Below are 14,826 nucleotides of genomic sequence, written 5' to 3'. Positions count from 1 at the left end.
TTTTTTTTTTTGTTAAAGCTTTTTAGTAAAAATACCTTTTCCCACTTAGGTAGAAATACTTTATGTTGACCTTTTTTTAGAAAAAAGATTATATTTATTTATGTATATATTTGAGAAAGAAAAAGAAAACAAATGGGGGAGGGGGCAGAGAGAAAGAGAGAGAGAAGCCGACTGCCCACTGAGCAGGGAGCCTGATGCAAGTCTTGATCCCAGGACCCAGGATCATGACCTGAGCTGAAGGCAGACTTTTAACTGACTGAGCCCCCCAGGTGCCTCTAAGCTGACCTTTTATTTAACCTCTGCCTCCTGAATTACTTTTTTGTGGAGCGTACTTGAATAATTTTTCAAATTATGACAAAATACATTTAACAGAAAACTTACCATCATAACCAGAAAAATTAAGCTCAGCACCATTAAGTACATTCACATTGTTGTGCCACCATCGCCACATTCGTCTCCAGAATTGTGCAACGCTAAAACTCTGTGCCCATTAAATAACTATTCACTTTCCCCTCCCCACCCCCAGGCAACCACCATCCTACCTGCTGTCTCTATGAATTTGACTCCCCCAGGTACCTCATATAAGCGGAATCCTACAGTATGTGTCCTTTTGTGACTGGCTTACTTCACTTACCTTATATTCTGAAGGTTCATCCGTGTTGGAGCACGTGTCAGGATTTCCTTCCTTTTGTAAGGCTGAGTGATATTCCACTGGATGCATTTGCTCTATTTTGCTTATCATTTCATCTCTCCACAGACACATTGCTTTCACCTTTCGACTTTTGTGAATAATGTCGCTATGAACATGGATGTACAAATAGCTCCTTGACTCTCTGCTTTCAGTTCTTTTGGGTATAAACCCAGAAGTTAAAATGCTAGATCAAATGGTAATTCTATTTTGAATTTTTTGAGGAACTGCCATACTGTTTTTGAGGGTGCCAGCACCCCTTTGCATTCCCACCAACAGCACACAGAGTTGCAATGACTCCATATCCTTGCCAACACTTGTTATCTTCTATTTTGTTTTTGCTTTTTAGAGTAGCATCCTAATGGATGTGAAGTGTTATCTCATTGTGGTTTGGACTTGCATTTCCCTAATGATCCGTGATGCTGAGCACCTTTTCAGGTGCTTATTGGCCATTTGTATATCTTTTTTGGAGAAATCTCTTCTTTCCAGTCCTCTGCCTATTTTTAATTGGGTTGTTTGTCTCTTTGTTGTTGAGTTGTAGGCATTCTTTATGTATTGTGTACCTTAACCCCTTATCGGATATATAACTTAAATTTTTTTTTCTCTCATTCTTTGGGTTGCCTTCTTACTCTGTTGATTGTGTCCTTTGATGCACACAAATTACAAATTTTTATGTAGACTCATTAATTTATTTTTTTCTTTTGTTATCTATGACTTTAGTCATATTCAAGAAATCATTACCAAATCCAATGTCTTCAAGCTTTCCCCCCTATGTTTTGTTCTAAGAGCTTTAAAGCTTTTGCTCTTATATTTTAGGTCTTTGACTCATTTTGAGTTATTTTTTTGTAGAAGATGTAAGGTAAGGGTCCAATTTCATTCTTTTGTTTGTGGATACCCACTTTTTATCAGTACCATTTATTGAAAAGAATGTCCCTTTCCCATTGAATGGTCTGAGAACCCTTGTTAAAAATCATTTGATCTGGGATCCCTGGGTGGCGCAGCGGTTTGGCGCCTGCCTTTGGCCCAGGGCGCGATCCTGGAGACCCGGGATCAAATCCCACATCGGGCTCCCGGTGCATGGAGCCTGCTTCTCCCTCTGCCTGTTGTGTCTCTGCCTCTCTCTCTCTCTCTCTGTATGACTATCATAAATAAATTTAAAAAAAAAAAATCATTTGATCTTCTTTGTGAGTGTTTCTGGACTCTATTCCATTGATTGTATGTCTGTCTTTACCCCCACCCCACACACTGTTTTGTTTATTGTAGCTTTGTGATCAGTTTTGGAATTAGGAAGTGTGAGACTTCCAGCTTAGTTCTTCTTTTTTCAAGATTGTTTGGCTCTTTGGGAGTCATTGAAATTTTATGTACACTTTATGGATTTTTTTCTATTTCTGGAAAATACTCGTTGGGACTTTAAGAGGAGGGATTCAATGGGACATTGAATCTGTAGATCACTTTGGGTGGTATTAACAACATTATGTCTTCTAATTCATAAACACCGGATGTCTTTCCGCTTGTTAGTGTCTTCTTTAATTTCCTTCAGCAATATTTTGTAGTTTTCAATGTATAAGTCTTTTGCCTCCATGGTTAAGTTGATTACTAAGTATTTTATTCTTTTTGGTGCTATTCTGAGGGAATTCTTAATTTCCTTTGAAATTGTTCATTGTCAATATATAAAAAGGCAACTGATTTTTGTGTGTTGATTTTTGTATCCTGCAATGTTGCTGAATTTGCTTCCTGGTTACAATAGTTGTGTGTCTGATATTTAGGTTTTCTACATAAAAGGTCATGTCATCTGCAAACAAAGATAATTTTATTTCTTCCTTCTAATTCAGATACCTTTCATTTCTTTTTCTTGTCTAATGGCTCTGGTCAGGACTTCTAGTATGTGTTGATTAATAGTGGCAAAAGTGGGTACATCCTGTCTCATTGCTGACCTTAGAGGAAACCTTTCAGTCTTTCACTTTGAGTATGATATTAGCTGTGGGATTTTTATATATACTCCCTTATTATGTTGATGTCATTTCCCTCTAGTCCTACTTTGTTGAGAGCTTTTTCTTTATCATGAAAGGGTGTTAAATTTTGCCAAAGACTTTTTCTATATTATCTGTGATAATCATGTGGGGTTTTCCCCCTTCCTTCTGTTAATGTAGTATGCTGATTGCTTTTCATATTATTGAACCATCCTTACACTTCAGAAATAAATCCTATATAGTCATAGTATAAACTAAACCTATAATATGCTGTTGGATTCTGTTTATTAATATTCTGCTGAAAGTTTTTGCATTAATATTCAATATTGGTTTGTAGTGTTCTTTTCTTGTGTTTTTGGTATCAGAATAATTCTGGCCTCATAGAATTAATTTGAAAATGTTTCCTCTTTTTCCAATTTTTTGGAAAAGCTTGAGGAAGATTAATGTTAATGCTTCTTTCAGTGTTTGGTAGAATCAACCAATGAAGCCATTTGGCCCTGTGCTTTTCTTTGTTGAAAGGTGTTTGGTTATTAATCCAGTCTCCTTTCTAGTTATGGTTTCTGTTCAGATTTTCTGTTTCTTCATGATTCAGAAGAAACAGATTTTGTGTTTCAGAAATTTGTCCATTAAATAAAAATTTTAAAGAGGTAATCAATGGTATAATTGGTGAGAAATTTTGCTTGCACTCTTATCCTCATCTATTCAGCTCCTCCCTCCACAGGTAACCAAGATATTCATTTGTTGGGTAGCCTTCTAGTGTTTAATATACTATTACTATAAACTAAAGATATACCCATTTTCCCTCTTCCCTAACATAAAAGGTTTTTTTTAATTGTTTTTTACTTAAGAATGTATTATAATGCTCTCTCTATTGTGAGCTTCTGCTGTGTGAATGAACTGTACTTTATTATTGAATGAAATGTCTCTGGATTTAGAATTTTTTAAAGAAATTTATTTACTTATTTTAGAGAGAGAGCCGGATGAGGGGGCAGAGGGAGAAGGAGAGAGAGAATCTCAAGCAGACTCCCCACTGAGCAAGGAGCCTTATTCGGGGCTTGATCCCATGACCCTGAGATCATGGCCTGAAACTAAGAGTTGGATGCTTAACAAACTGAGCCACCCAGGCATCCTTGATTTAGAATTTTTAAATGACAGAACTGCTACCTCAGCATTTTAAAGATATGTCATTATTTCCTGGCATATGGTGTTGCTGAAAAAAAAAAAAAATCAGGGATCCTGAGCCAGGTGCTTTGCCTAACATTGTTAATTTTTTTTCATGCATTATACAAACCCCATTTTATAAATTAGGAGGACCAAGATTTAGAAAGCTCAGCAGGTTTGTTCACAGTCATACAGCCAGTAATCCTGATTGCTCATTACTTTTCAGGTAATCTCTTTTATTTCTGGTTGTTTTTCTTTGTTTTTGATGTTTTTCATTTTCCTCGCAAATTGTTTAGGTGTGCATTTATTTTTATTTATCCTGGCTAGGAATCTTATATACATTTTCTGAGAACTGAATATTTATATCTTTCTTCAATTTTGGAAATTTCAAATCTATTATCTTTTTAAAAAATTATCAGTGTATCCCCATTTTTCTCTCCTCTCAATTTCCACCTTTTGGAGCTTTAATTAAATAAAGGCTGATATATTGAAAAGTCAAAAAAAATGTATATTGGATTCCTGGTGATTGGAATGACCTTTAGAATTGTGCATTGTGGCAGCCTGATTTTATATCTGCTGGATTTTCTCAATCTAGTTGTCATATTTCCTATCTGTTCATTTGTATTTGCCATCTGTTCTCTGTGATATAATCAATGTACTCTATGGTCTGTCTTCCATCACTAATTTTCTCAGCATCTCTAATGTTCTGTATATTCTTTATTTTACTGACTGCATTTTCTTTTGGTTCTTTTGCAAATTTGTCTTCTTTTGCTGTACTTTTCTCTGCTTTCTCTATGGATCTTATTACTTCCTTCCTCCATTCTTAAAACTCTGTAGTTATTTTAAACATACTTATTTTGTTGTCTCTTCTAGATTGATCTACCAAGTCCAACACCTGAAGTGCTAACTCTTTTCTTTATGGAACCCAATGACCCTCTCCAGTGGTATTTATTTACTCACATAGTTTATCATTTTTCTTCTTTTGGTGTTGTGAGCTTATCTTCAGCAGAAGGCCCATGTCCTCTGGATTTTGGAAGAGCCTATAAATAAATGTTTTGTTTTAGTTTGTGCTTCTAGGGCTTTCACTAGTTCTACACAAGTTTTATGCTAATTCCTTGAGTAGGATTTTCATATAACACAAGAGGTATAAATTCAAATACCATACCTATGTTTTCTATAGGCTGGGAGAGTTTATATGTCAAGTGCACCTTTTTTTCTTCAGCTATGACCTTGGCACATGGCAGACTTCTTTGATCTGTTTTTTTTTTTTAATTTATTCATGAGACACACACACACACACACACAGAGGCAGAGACACAGGCAGAGGGAGAAGCAGGCTCCATTCAGGGAGCCTGACATGGGACTCGATCCCGGGACTCCAGGATAACACCCTGGGCCGAAGGCAGACGCTAAACCACTGAGCCACCAAGGGATCCCCTGTTTTTGTATTTTTATACAAATAATTGTATTTTTCTACAATGGATAAACTCTTGAAAATTTTCATGAAAATCAGTCATCCTTTAAAACCCATGGTAGATGTTTTCAAAAACTAAATAATCACCTTCTAAATGATCCAACAAGTAAGGTGTTATTTTAAATTTAATTTGATATTGTCCGTTTACCTAAGAGGGAAAGTGATTGGCCTATCTTCCTGGACCCCTCTGGACCCACACCACCTACCCTCAAACAGCAAGTTCAGCAAAAGTTTGAATGTTCCAGTGACTCTCACTTATGGCATGGTAGATGTTCTCAAAAAGTTAATAATCACCTTCTAAATGATCCAACAAGTAGGGTGTTATTTTAAATTTAATTTGATATTGCCCGTTTACCTAAGAGGGAAAGTGATTGGCCTATCTTCCTGGGCCCCTCTGGACCCACACCACCTACCCTCAAACAGCAAGTTTAGCAAAAGTTTGAATGCTCCAGTGACTCCCCTGTCATTAAAACTTACTGCAAGGGGCAGCCTGGGTGGCTCAGCGGTTTAACGCCGCCTTCAGCCCAGGGCCTGATCCTAGAGACCCGGATCGAGTACCACGTCGGGCTTCCTGCATGGAGCCTGCTTCTCCCTCTGCCTGTGTCTCTGCCTCTCTCACTCTCTTTCTCTGTGTTCTCATGAATAAATAAATAAAATCTTTTAAAAAAAATAAATAAAAACTCACTGCAAGAAAAAAAAAAAACGAGCTAAGGTTTTGGATTTGCATATGAATTCAGAGATAGCTTGGGAGTTTGAGATTTTCTAACTGTGGGTTCCCTGAGCCTTCTTTTTGGTGGGACTGACAGCTTCTTGTGAAAAGTTAAGATACCTCTGTTTTGGGTGTGGCTCCCAAATTTGCGTCTGTAAGTAGTGGTGACTCATTTGTTGGGCTCACTTAATATAAAGTGGTGGGAAGTTGTGGGAAGTGAGCTACTTACCAGGAGAAAAATATAGTACTTTGGGGGTTTCTAATGGCTTTCCTGAGACAAGGTGTCTGCTGCGCTGAACCGGCATTAGCACTTTGCATGGGTGTGTTCTGTGTCCGACAGAAGACCTGGAGCTGGTATCATCTGGTGACTTCCACTAGAAAGGAAGCTCACACTGACTGAACACCCATGTGTGGGATCCTGAGCCAGATGCTTTACATGCATTATTTTTATTTATTTTTTTAATGTTCATACAAACCTCATTTTGTAAATAAGGGGACAAAGGTTTAAAAAGTCTGACCGGCTTATTCACAATCACAAAGGCAGCAAGTGGGTAATCAAGCTGGAATTCTAAAATTCATTCTCCTGAATCCACCGGACCTGGAAGGATGTTCAGTAAACTCATAAATTTAATTCACTGCTGGGAAAGTATGTGAAGGGCTTAAATTAGCAACTGTACCTCCTTAAGAAAAATTAAAGAGAACTTGTGTGCGGTGAAGGGAATTTTTTTCTAGCAAAACTTTTTTATCACTTTGTCTGTACTTCCTGTGTCTGATGCTCTGTCTTCCTGGGGAGACTGGGCCCAGCATGAATATTCTCGTGCTCCATGAATCTTACTCGTCTCTATTAAATTCTCGCAGTCCTTGTACAAGGCTGAATTCTGATGTCCAGGATGAGCCCAACAGACGTCAAACTGTCATTTTATGAGCGAGAGCCTCTGAGCTAACTCCCGTGAGCCGTGACTCACTGGGCTTCTAATTATAACTTGTCCTGGCTCCTCAGATAATGGGATTGTCTCAATAGTTTCCAGGGACAGATTAGATCAATCCTGTATTTTGTTGAGTCTTGAGTCTTCAGCCAACTCATATTGTTCTTTGTGTAAATAGAGGAGAGACTGACATGCAGCCCAGAGTTTGAGTGGTCCCTCTCAAGAGTTCACAATAACGTGACAATACCTCTTAGCTGGTGTGGCCAGGGTTCAGATGTCAGTGGTAGAGTTTGTTAGTTCTGCTTTAGGTTTCAGCCCTAGTGTGTAGAAGTCCTAAAAGAGCTTTGGCACCACGAGGACATGGATACCCCGTGGCCGTGACGGTGGTAAGTAAAGAGACTTTAAACCCCACAGAACCAGCAATTCGGGGAACACCATAGGCAACAGCCATGGAGGAAAGAAAGGGCAGACCTGGGGCACCTGGGTGGCTCAGTAGTTGAGCAGCTGCCTTTGGCTTAGGGCGTGATCCCGGGGTCCAGGATTGAGTCCCTCATCAGGCTCTCCTGCAAGGAGCCTGCTTCTCCCTCTGCCTGTGTCTCTGCTTCTCTCTGTGTGTCTCTCGTGAATAAATAAATAAAATCTTAAAAAAGAAAAAAAAAGAAAAAGAAAAGAAAGGGCAGAGCCACAACAGGAGAGATAAGATGTCATCTGACCTATGGAAACTGACAAAAGCCCCATCAATATTTGTAGAGCAGCTCTTGGTGACCCTTGGGAGTAACTGGGGAGAACACAAGGACCTCTGGAACTCAGGCTGCACTGACACAGAATGCTGAGACTGGAAGGGACCTGAGAGGCCCTCCACTTAATTGTCCTGCTTGATGGACCAACCACAGCTCAGAGAGGCTCAACAACTTCCCAACATTCACAGCTAGCTAGAACCCATTACTTTTCAACCCCTCCCCACCCAATTAATATCTTCAATGCTCGACAAATATCCCAAGTTTTTCCTCCAAAATGAAAAGATTTTCTTGTGTTTACAATTCAGTCGACTAAAATGGAGGGAGCATTTTTGGGCCACGTAAGAAGATATGGACAGGATAATTCAGTGGTATGTTTCCAACTGTAGGAGCTTCAGAACAGGACACCATGCCTAAAGCTCTGTATCTCTACTGTCCACACAGAAATCTTCGTAGCACAATTGGAACTGAGGAGTTGGAGGATGGATCCCTTTCTGTCCTACCTATTGCCACTACTTGACCTCTGCACTGCAGTTGCCTTATCAACACCAACGGAATCACTCCCTGAGACAGCCTGGGACACGCTGCGAGTGAGGAGGAACCAGAAGAAGGGTAGAGGGACCTGGGAACAAGTCTCAGCCTGAGACAGACTTGTAAGAGTCCAAGACCATATGCTGAGTATAGAGGGCCAAAGTGGCACCTGGAGAGCAGGGCAGAGATAGGGTTTGAGAGAGAATAGAAACAACCAAGGGAGGAGGGTGTCACCCTAGAAGAGCAGAGAGATTCCCTTTCTGGTGTCAACCTTCATCAGCTAGAGTTTCCAGAGCCACAGATTAGGGACCAAGTTTGGTAGGATGGTTCTGTGACAGGCCAGTGGCATCTGCTCTGGACAACAAAGGAAGAGTAAATTCTGTGTATTTGCAGTGTATGGTAGCATTGCCAAATGGTTAAGAGTGCAAGCTCTGCAGACCTCGTCATTACCCCCTCGTTACCGGTGACCTTGGACAAGTCATTTACCACTTTGTTGTCTCATTTTCCTAATTTGTAAAATAGGACAAAACCCCATGCATATGTTGCATATGTTGTGAACATCATATGCAATAATGGAGGAACATGGTCTAGAACAATGCCTAAGGCAGTCAGAGCTAAATAAGTGTTGACTATAATTGCAATGCTATCCCTGATCTCAAACTATCACCATGAATAGTGTTGGGGGATCTGCCATATGTAAGGACGAAGATCACATTTAAAAGGAAAAAAAAAAATAATAATATGAAAACAGAAGGGAAAGGAAACCTTGAGACAATTAACTCTAGGAAACAAACAGTGTTGCTGAAGGGGAGGGGGGCAAGGGGATGGAGTAACTGGGTGATGGGCATTAAGGAGAGCACGTGATGGGATGAGCACTGGGTGTTGTCTGCAACTGATGAATCACTGACCTCTACCTCTGAAACTAATGATACAGCGTACGTTAAATTGAATTTAAATTTTAAAAATTTATAAAAAAATAAATAAAAGGCCACAGCAAACAGGGTGTTAATGGACAACTTTTCTCTCTCTTTTTTTTCTTCTTAAGGTATTTTGAATCTAGAGTATTTAAAACAAAACTTAAAAGTATGTTTTGAACTGAAGGCTTTGTGTGTGGGGGGGGCAGGAATGCTCTCAAAACAAGGTGGATTTCATAAAAACAACCTCCACCTAATCCACATTGGTGCTAAGTATGGACTTTTGTTTAAACCACTGGTGCTGCTTAATTAGCTTACTCTGTGGTTATTTAAGCAACAAACTTTTGAAAATCTTCCCCCTTCCTGGAAGTGGGGAGTTGGGGGGATGGGAGTGAAGAGGCTTTAACCAAGCAGGCTTGGACCTCGGGTTGTGTAAGACTTCGCCGTGTACAAAGCAAATAGGGGTTGGAGCTGACTTGACCTCTTCCCTAAATTCCACTTGGTGGCCCCAAGGCCTGGCAGCTCACGAGTCCACCACTCACTTCCAGGTCTGTCAACCAGAGGCTGTTTGTTCGCTCACACCCCACGTACTTCAGTCCAGGTGGGGAGGAAATGTCCTCTCGTTCTCTCCTGGCCCTTTACGACGTGTGCTTTCTCGCTAACCAAACTCTCTCCCTCTCTCTCTCATCCCTTCTTATCTCAGCTTGGATTCCGGGGCCACCATTACAATCAGGCTCTTGCAAATCCCCATGTCCCCACCCCACCCCAGGCCTTCTTCATCTGGCAAAAGCCCAAGTCCTCAATGGATCCAACGTTCGACCTCCTGCCTTCTCTGCACTTCCGTCGGAACAACCAGACACTGCAGGGGAAGAGCAAGGAGTAAAGTTCACTGGGGTCACTTAAAATTCATGATCTAAAGTCTCAAAGCAAGCCTACCACTTTTCTCTAGAAGTCTAGCCTTCGTAGTTCCCAGGTGACCGTTTTGTACTCGAAAGACACTCTCTTCCTTTACTTTTCCCTGGGGGTCCTTTCTGGCCCTACTTCACTAGAAAATTAAAATGGCCAGACATGGGCTACCTGCATTCCTCTAACAAAAAAACCTACAAACCTGTCTACACGGCGTCCACCTGCTGTCTCCCATCTCACCCAAGACCACTCTCTCCTGCCTCCTCTCATCTTCACAAGGACTTTGGTGCGTTACCTATGGCCTTCCCTCCTGCATTGCCAGTGTTTCACCTTCTATCATGTTATTCCCATCAGTATATAAATAGAATGTAATAGTGTTTATCTTAAAAAACAATGTAATAAGGGCACCTGGGTGGTTCAGTGGTTGAGCATCTGCCTTTGGCTCAGGTCGTGATCCTGGGGTCCCAGTATCGAGTCCTGCATCGGGCTCCCTCCAGGGACCCTGCTTCTCCCTCTGCCTGTGTCTCTGCCTCTCTCTCTGTGACTCTCATGAATAAATAAAATCTTAAAAAAAATATATATATATCAGGCCCCCTGCCAGTTCTGCTCTTCTTAGCCAAAATTCCCCAAAAGTTCCCAATACTCTATTGCATGTCTTCTCCCCCTTAAGCTTCAATTCAGTCCAGGCTGGCTTCCATTCCCACTTCTTAACTGAAGTCATTTTTGTCAACGTCACTGTTGGTTCGTAACATCCTGGGAATTTCCCTGGTTTATTTTTTATTTTTTTAAACGAATTTCTTTTTAAAAGATTTTATTTTTTTTTTTCATGAGAGACAGAGAGAGAGAGGCAGAGACACAGGCAGAGGGAGAAGCAGGCTCCATGCAAGGAGTCCAACATGGGACTTGATCCTAGGACTCCAGGATCAAACCCCGGGCTGACAGCAGATGCTAAACTGCTGAGCCACCCAGGGATCCCCAGCTTCCTGGGTTTAATCTGAAGCTAGCCCCCCCATGCAGAGGGCAGGAAGAGATCAAAGAAAGAGTGGGAACTGGCAGTTCTAAAAAGCAAAGAGGACGTACTGGGGCAGCAGCAAGATGAATGGATCCCTGCTGCCAAATCTTCTAAGTCTATAAAGAGGCTTTAGTTGGGTTCAGTCACCTCCTCAATACCGCACACATAGACCATTCTCGACACCACATCACAATCTTAAGCTGTGTCTTTGGAGCAGCCTCTGGGAGCAGGAAAGGCATGTGGAACCCATGTTCCATGTTCCACAGACAGGGAGGGAGGTGAGATGCCTCTGATTGCTTGGATCTGGCTCATGGGTGAATCGTGATCATGTCTCCTCAATTACCTTCCTCCATAGTCACCTATGACCTTGAAATTCAAGAGATGCTTTTCTATCCTCTTCTTAACCTGGTTGAGCACCCACTTCTGGAAATGCTCTCTTTCCTTGACTTTCCTCTCACCACTGTCTGACCCTTCTTAGTCTGCTTGGCTGGTTTCAGCTCATACCCCCAATATCCTAACAACAAGGTATCCAAGGTCAGCCCTGGACCTTTCCTATGTATAAACTCACCTCAAGGCTTTAGAGGATGTCTATGTTGGTGGAGCCATCTCTATGCTGATGGCTCCCAAATTCCTATGTTCCACTTGAATGGTTAGCTTTCATGGGGTCTAGGCTGTAATAATATTATTATTAACAATAGTAACAACAACTAAAACCCGACTGTTGACCACATGGCAGTCCTGTTTGAAACGCTTTACATGGTGGAATCATTGACCTTCATCACATACCTTTCGAGTAGGTACATTGTAATCCTCATTTTGTCAATAGGAGGACAGTGACAGAATCCTTGTGTGTTTTGCAACCCACAGTTGGTAAATCTGGAATTTTAAACTATGCGATTGATTTTATCTACTAGATAGAAATTTTAATACCTAGCCATCTAACATGTTTTCATGTTATGTTGCTCAAGACAGAAATCTGAAAGCCATTTTTGGATTATTTCTTTCTCTCATGCTCTTCATTTAATCTCTTTGGAATTCTTTGGCGTTTCAGCTGACAAATGCATCTTAAATCCAATGACTTCTTTTCATTTCTCCTAGTCATCACCTAGGGTTTGTCTACATTGGTGCTTTTGATATTTGGGCCCAGATAATTGCTTGTTTGGGGGCTGTCATGTGCATTTTTAGGGTGTTCAGCAGTATCCCTGGCCTCTACCTATTAGATGCGGGCAGCATACCCCCACCCCCAGGCATGATCATCAAAAATGTCTCCAGACACAACTGCCAAGTGTCCCCCAGAGGGCTGAATTGACTCACTTAATCCAGGTTCTCATCCTTTCCTCACTGAACTACAATAATCTCCTACCTGGACTTCTTGCTTCAAATTTTATGTGTATTCTTATTTTGTTGCCCATAAAACAAACACAGTGGAATCAAGATCATCATTATTCTTGTCTAAAATGTCTTATTGCCTCCCTATTGAATTTGGAAAAACAAGTTTAAGAAAAACATATCAGATTGTTGGAAAGGCTTTGTGTGATCGAGCTTCTGTCCCATTCACCCGTCTCATCTCGTGTCATCTTCTCCGTGCCCCAGCCAGGCACACGTCTTTCCTGGACATCTCTCCAGTCTTTCCATCAGTGGAGCTTTCTACCAGCTTCTCTTCCCTCTGCCAGTCGGCTGCTGTTCTCCTCACTTCTCGATGTGTCACACACATGCACACACACACACAGAGCACATGCCACACACATCCTACACATACTCCATGCACATATCCACACCACATACACACATACACATCAGACACATGCACACATTCAGAGCACACACCCCCCACACACTTTCTGTACACTGCTCCTACTCTATCGTGTGTTTCATAAAATTGGCTCCTCCTTGTCATCCTTCACATCTCTGCTCTAATGCCGCCTTCACAGAGAGACCTCTAGTTGCTCTATGCAAATATCTTCCCATTTGCCCCCCCCCCCATTATTGTCTACTGCTGCACAGCACTCTGCTTCTTATTTTATGTCACTCGTTGTAGATTTACATTTATTTGTATGTTTTCAACTCCCCTGTGAGACTGCAGGTCTCATAAAGGCACAAGCCATGTCAGTCTTGATTTACTGTAATATTCCTGATGCTTGATACTGGGCCTGACACAGAAAGACAACCAGTCACTCAGAGAGGCTGGTAAATGCATGTCACTTAGAATGGTTGAATAATTTCAAAGACTTCCTCAAAAACCCCTGATGATGGAGCACACTGCAATCTTGGGAATACTGATTGAGGGAGAGGTGTTTAGCCACAACCAAGAGATTAATCAGAGCTGACATGGTTTGTCTTGGAAAAAAAGGAAATCCTAGCTGGGCTACCATGGTGCATTCTCGAGCTGTGAACTAGTCTGTCCAGGTCAGCCTTATTATTTCTGGCCCCAGTTACCTACTACTGGCTGAGTCCTTGAGTAGCATGGTTTTCTCCCTTTCAGTTTGTGGTTAGTAACTTGGGGGAAGTACCCCATTATCGGTCCTGCTGGGCCCTGCAGCCAGGATGTTAGGAAACAGGAATTAAGTACAACTCCCTTGGAGCCATTTCAACAGCTGTGGTTTGTGAGGAAGTCCGCCTCTTCCAGAGCCAGCTTCAGGGTAGAGATGATGCACGGCAACGTTAGTGTTTTGTGCCTTCCTTCTTGGAGCACACTTAGAGCATCACCCATGGGGTGTGTGTGTGTGTGTTTGTGTGCGCACATGTACACTCAGGCACTTGAAAGTAGACTAGCAATATCTAAAGCTAGGAGAATCTTTAGGCAATATTTGGCCCAATTTCATTTAATAGAAGGAAATTGAGACCCTGAGAAATTTGACTTACCTAACATCACACAGCTAGTTAGTGAAAGAGCTGGATTCAAATAAAAGTCAGGTCTCCTACCATATCTAACTGTCCGGAAGTTTCATTTCAAAACATAACATTTGTGTGTGTGTGTGTGTGTGTGTGTTTGATTAAAGAGTAATATGTAGATGAAGATTCAGAACTGCCATTCCGATGGCAGTGGGTTTGGTTAACCGTTGGAAGAACCACTTCCTGCTTCCCTTCTAAGGATCAGCACTTGTCAGAGCCCATTGCCAGAAGAGACCTATCTCTGGGTGAAATCCCAGCCTTGTCCTCTGACCTCAACTCAACCCTTGCATCCCTACCCTGTTGGCTTCAGCCATAACTTATTAACAACCAGTAGGCCTGTGGGGTTCCTCCTGCAGCCCATTGTCCATGGTCTTGCTTTAGCCACCTGGTCAAGCCCTGCCATGACTCTAGGCCCCTTAACTGGCCTACTTCTTGCTTGCTCTGAATACATAAGAGCCATGCTCCATACCTATGGACCCAACCAACCCATCTCCGTTTTCATAAAACCTTGCCTATCAGCCCAGAGCACTGCCATCGACCCATCAACAGAATGCAAGAGCCCAGACAGCCTCCATATTTCTTGGTTAGCCTCCCTCTTTCCTGGAAACACTGAGAGGAGTGGCTACCACACAGGATCCTAACTGGTTCTTATTTTTCATTGACCTGTTTTACAATATATTAAAGTTTGTGAGCCACATCAAATTTTTATTGGAAGTGTCTGAGGGTATAATAGATATGAGCACAAACAATGTATTTACCAGAATTTGGCAGAAGAGACCAAATAATGTGAGAGAGAAATTGGGCTATACTCTGTGGCCCAAAGTGGGCCTTTTAATTAAGAGTTTTGTGGGTTTTTAAAAAGATTTTACTTATTTATTTATTCCTGAGAGACACAGAGAGAGGCAG

The 14,826-nt window shown here is 41.5% G+C and overlaps 1 long non-coding RNA gene across 2 annotated transcripts in view; it reads left to right on the top strand.

Annotated features, from left to right (window-relative positions):
• LOC102153255 overlaps positions 1–14,826 on the top strand; it is a 47,147-nt gene that overhangs the window by 21,026 nt on the left and 11,295 nt on the right. For both annotated transcript variants that reach the window (XR_005373368.1, XR_005373369.1), the window contains one exon: positions 8,110–8,318. This is a non-coding gene — a long non-coding RNA (uncharacterized LOC102153255). The remainder of the gene's footprint in view (positions 1–8,109; positions 8,319–14,826) is intronic.

The sequence above is a fragment of the Canis lupus genome, chromosome 18 (assembly GCF_011100685.1).
Source record: "Canis lupus familiaris isolate Mischka breed German Shepherd chromosome 18, alternate assembly UU_Cfam_GSD_1.0, whole genome shotgun sequence".
Classification (NCBI taxonomy): domain Eukaryota; kingdom Metazoa; phylum Chordata; class Mammalia; order Carnivora; family Canidae; genus Canis; species Canis lupus.
Note: the sequence above shows the minus strand (reverse complement) of the source record. Positions and strands in the feature narration are given on the sequence as shown.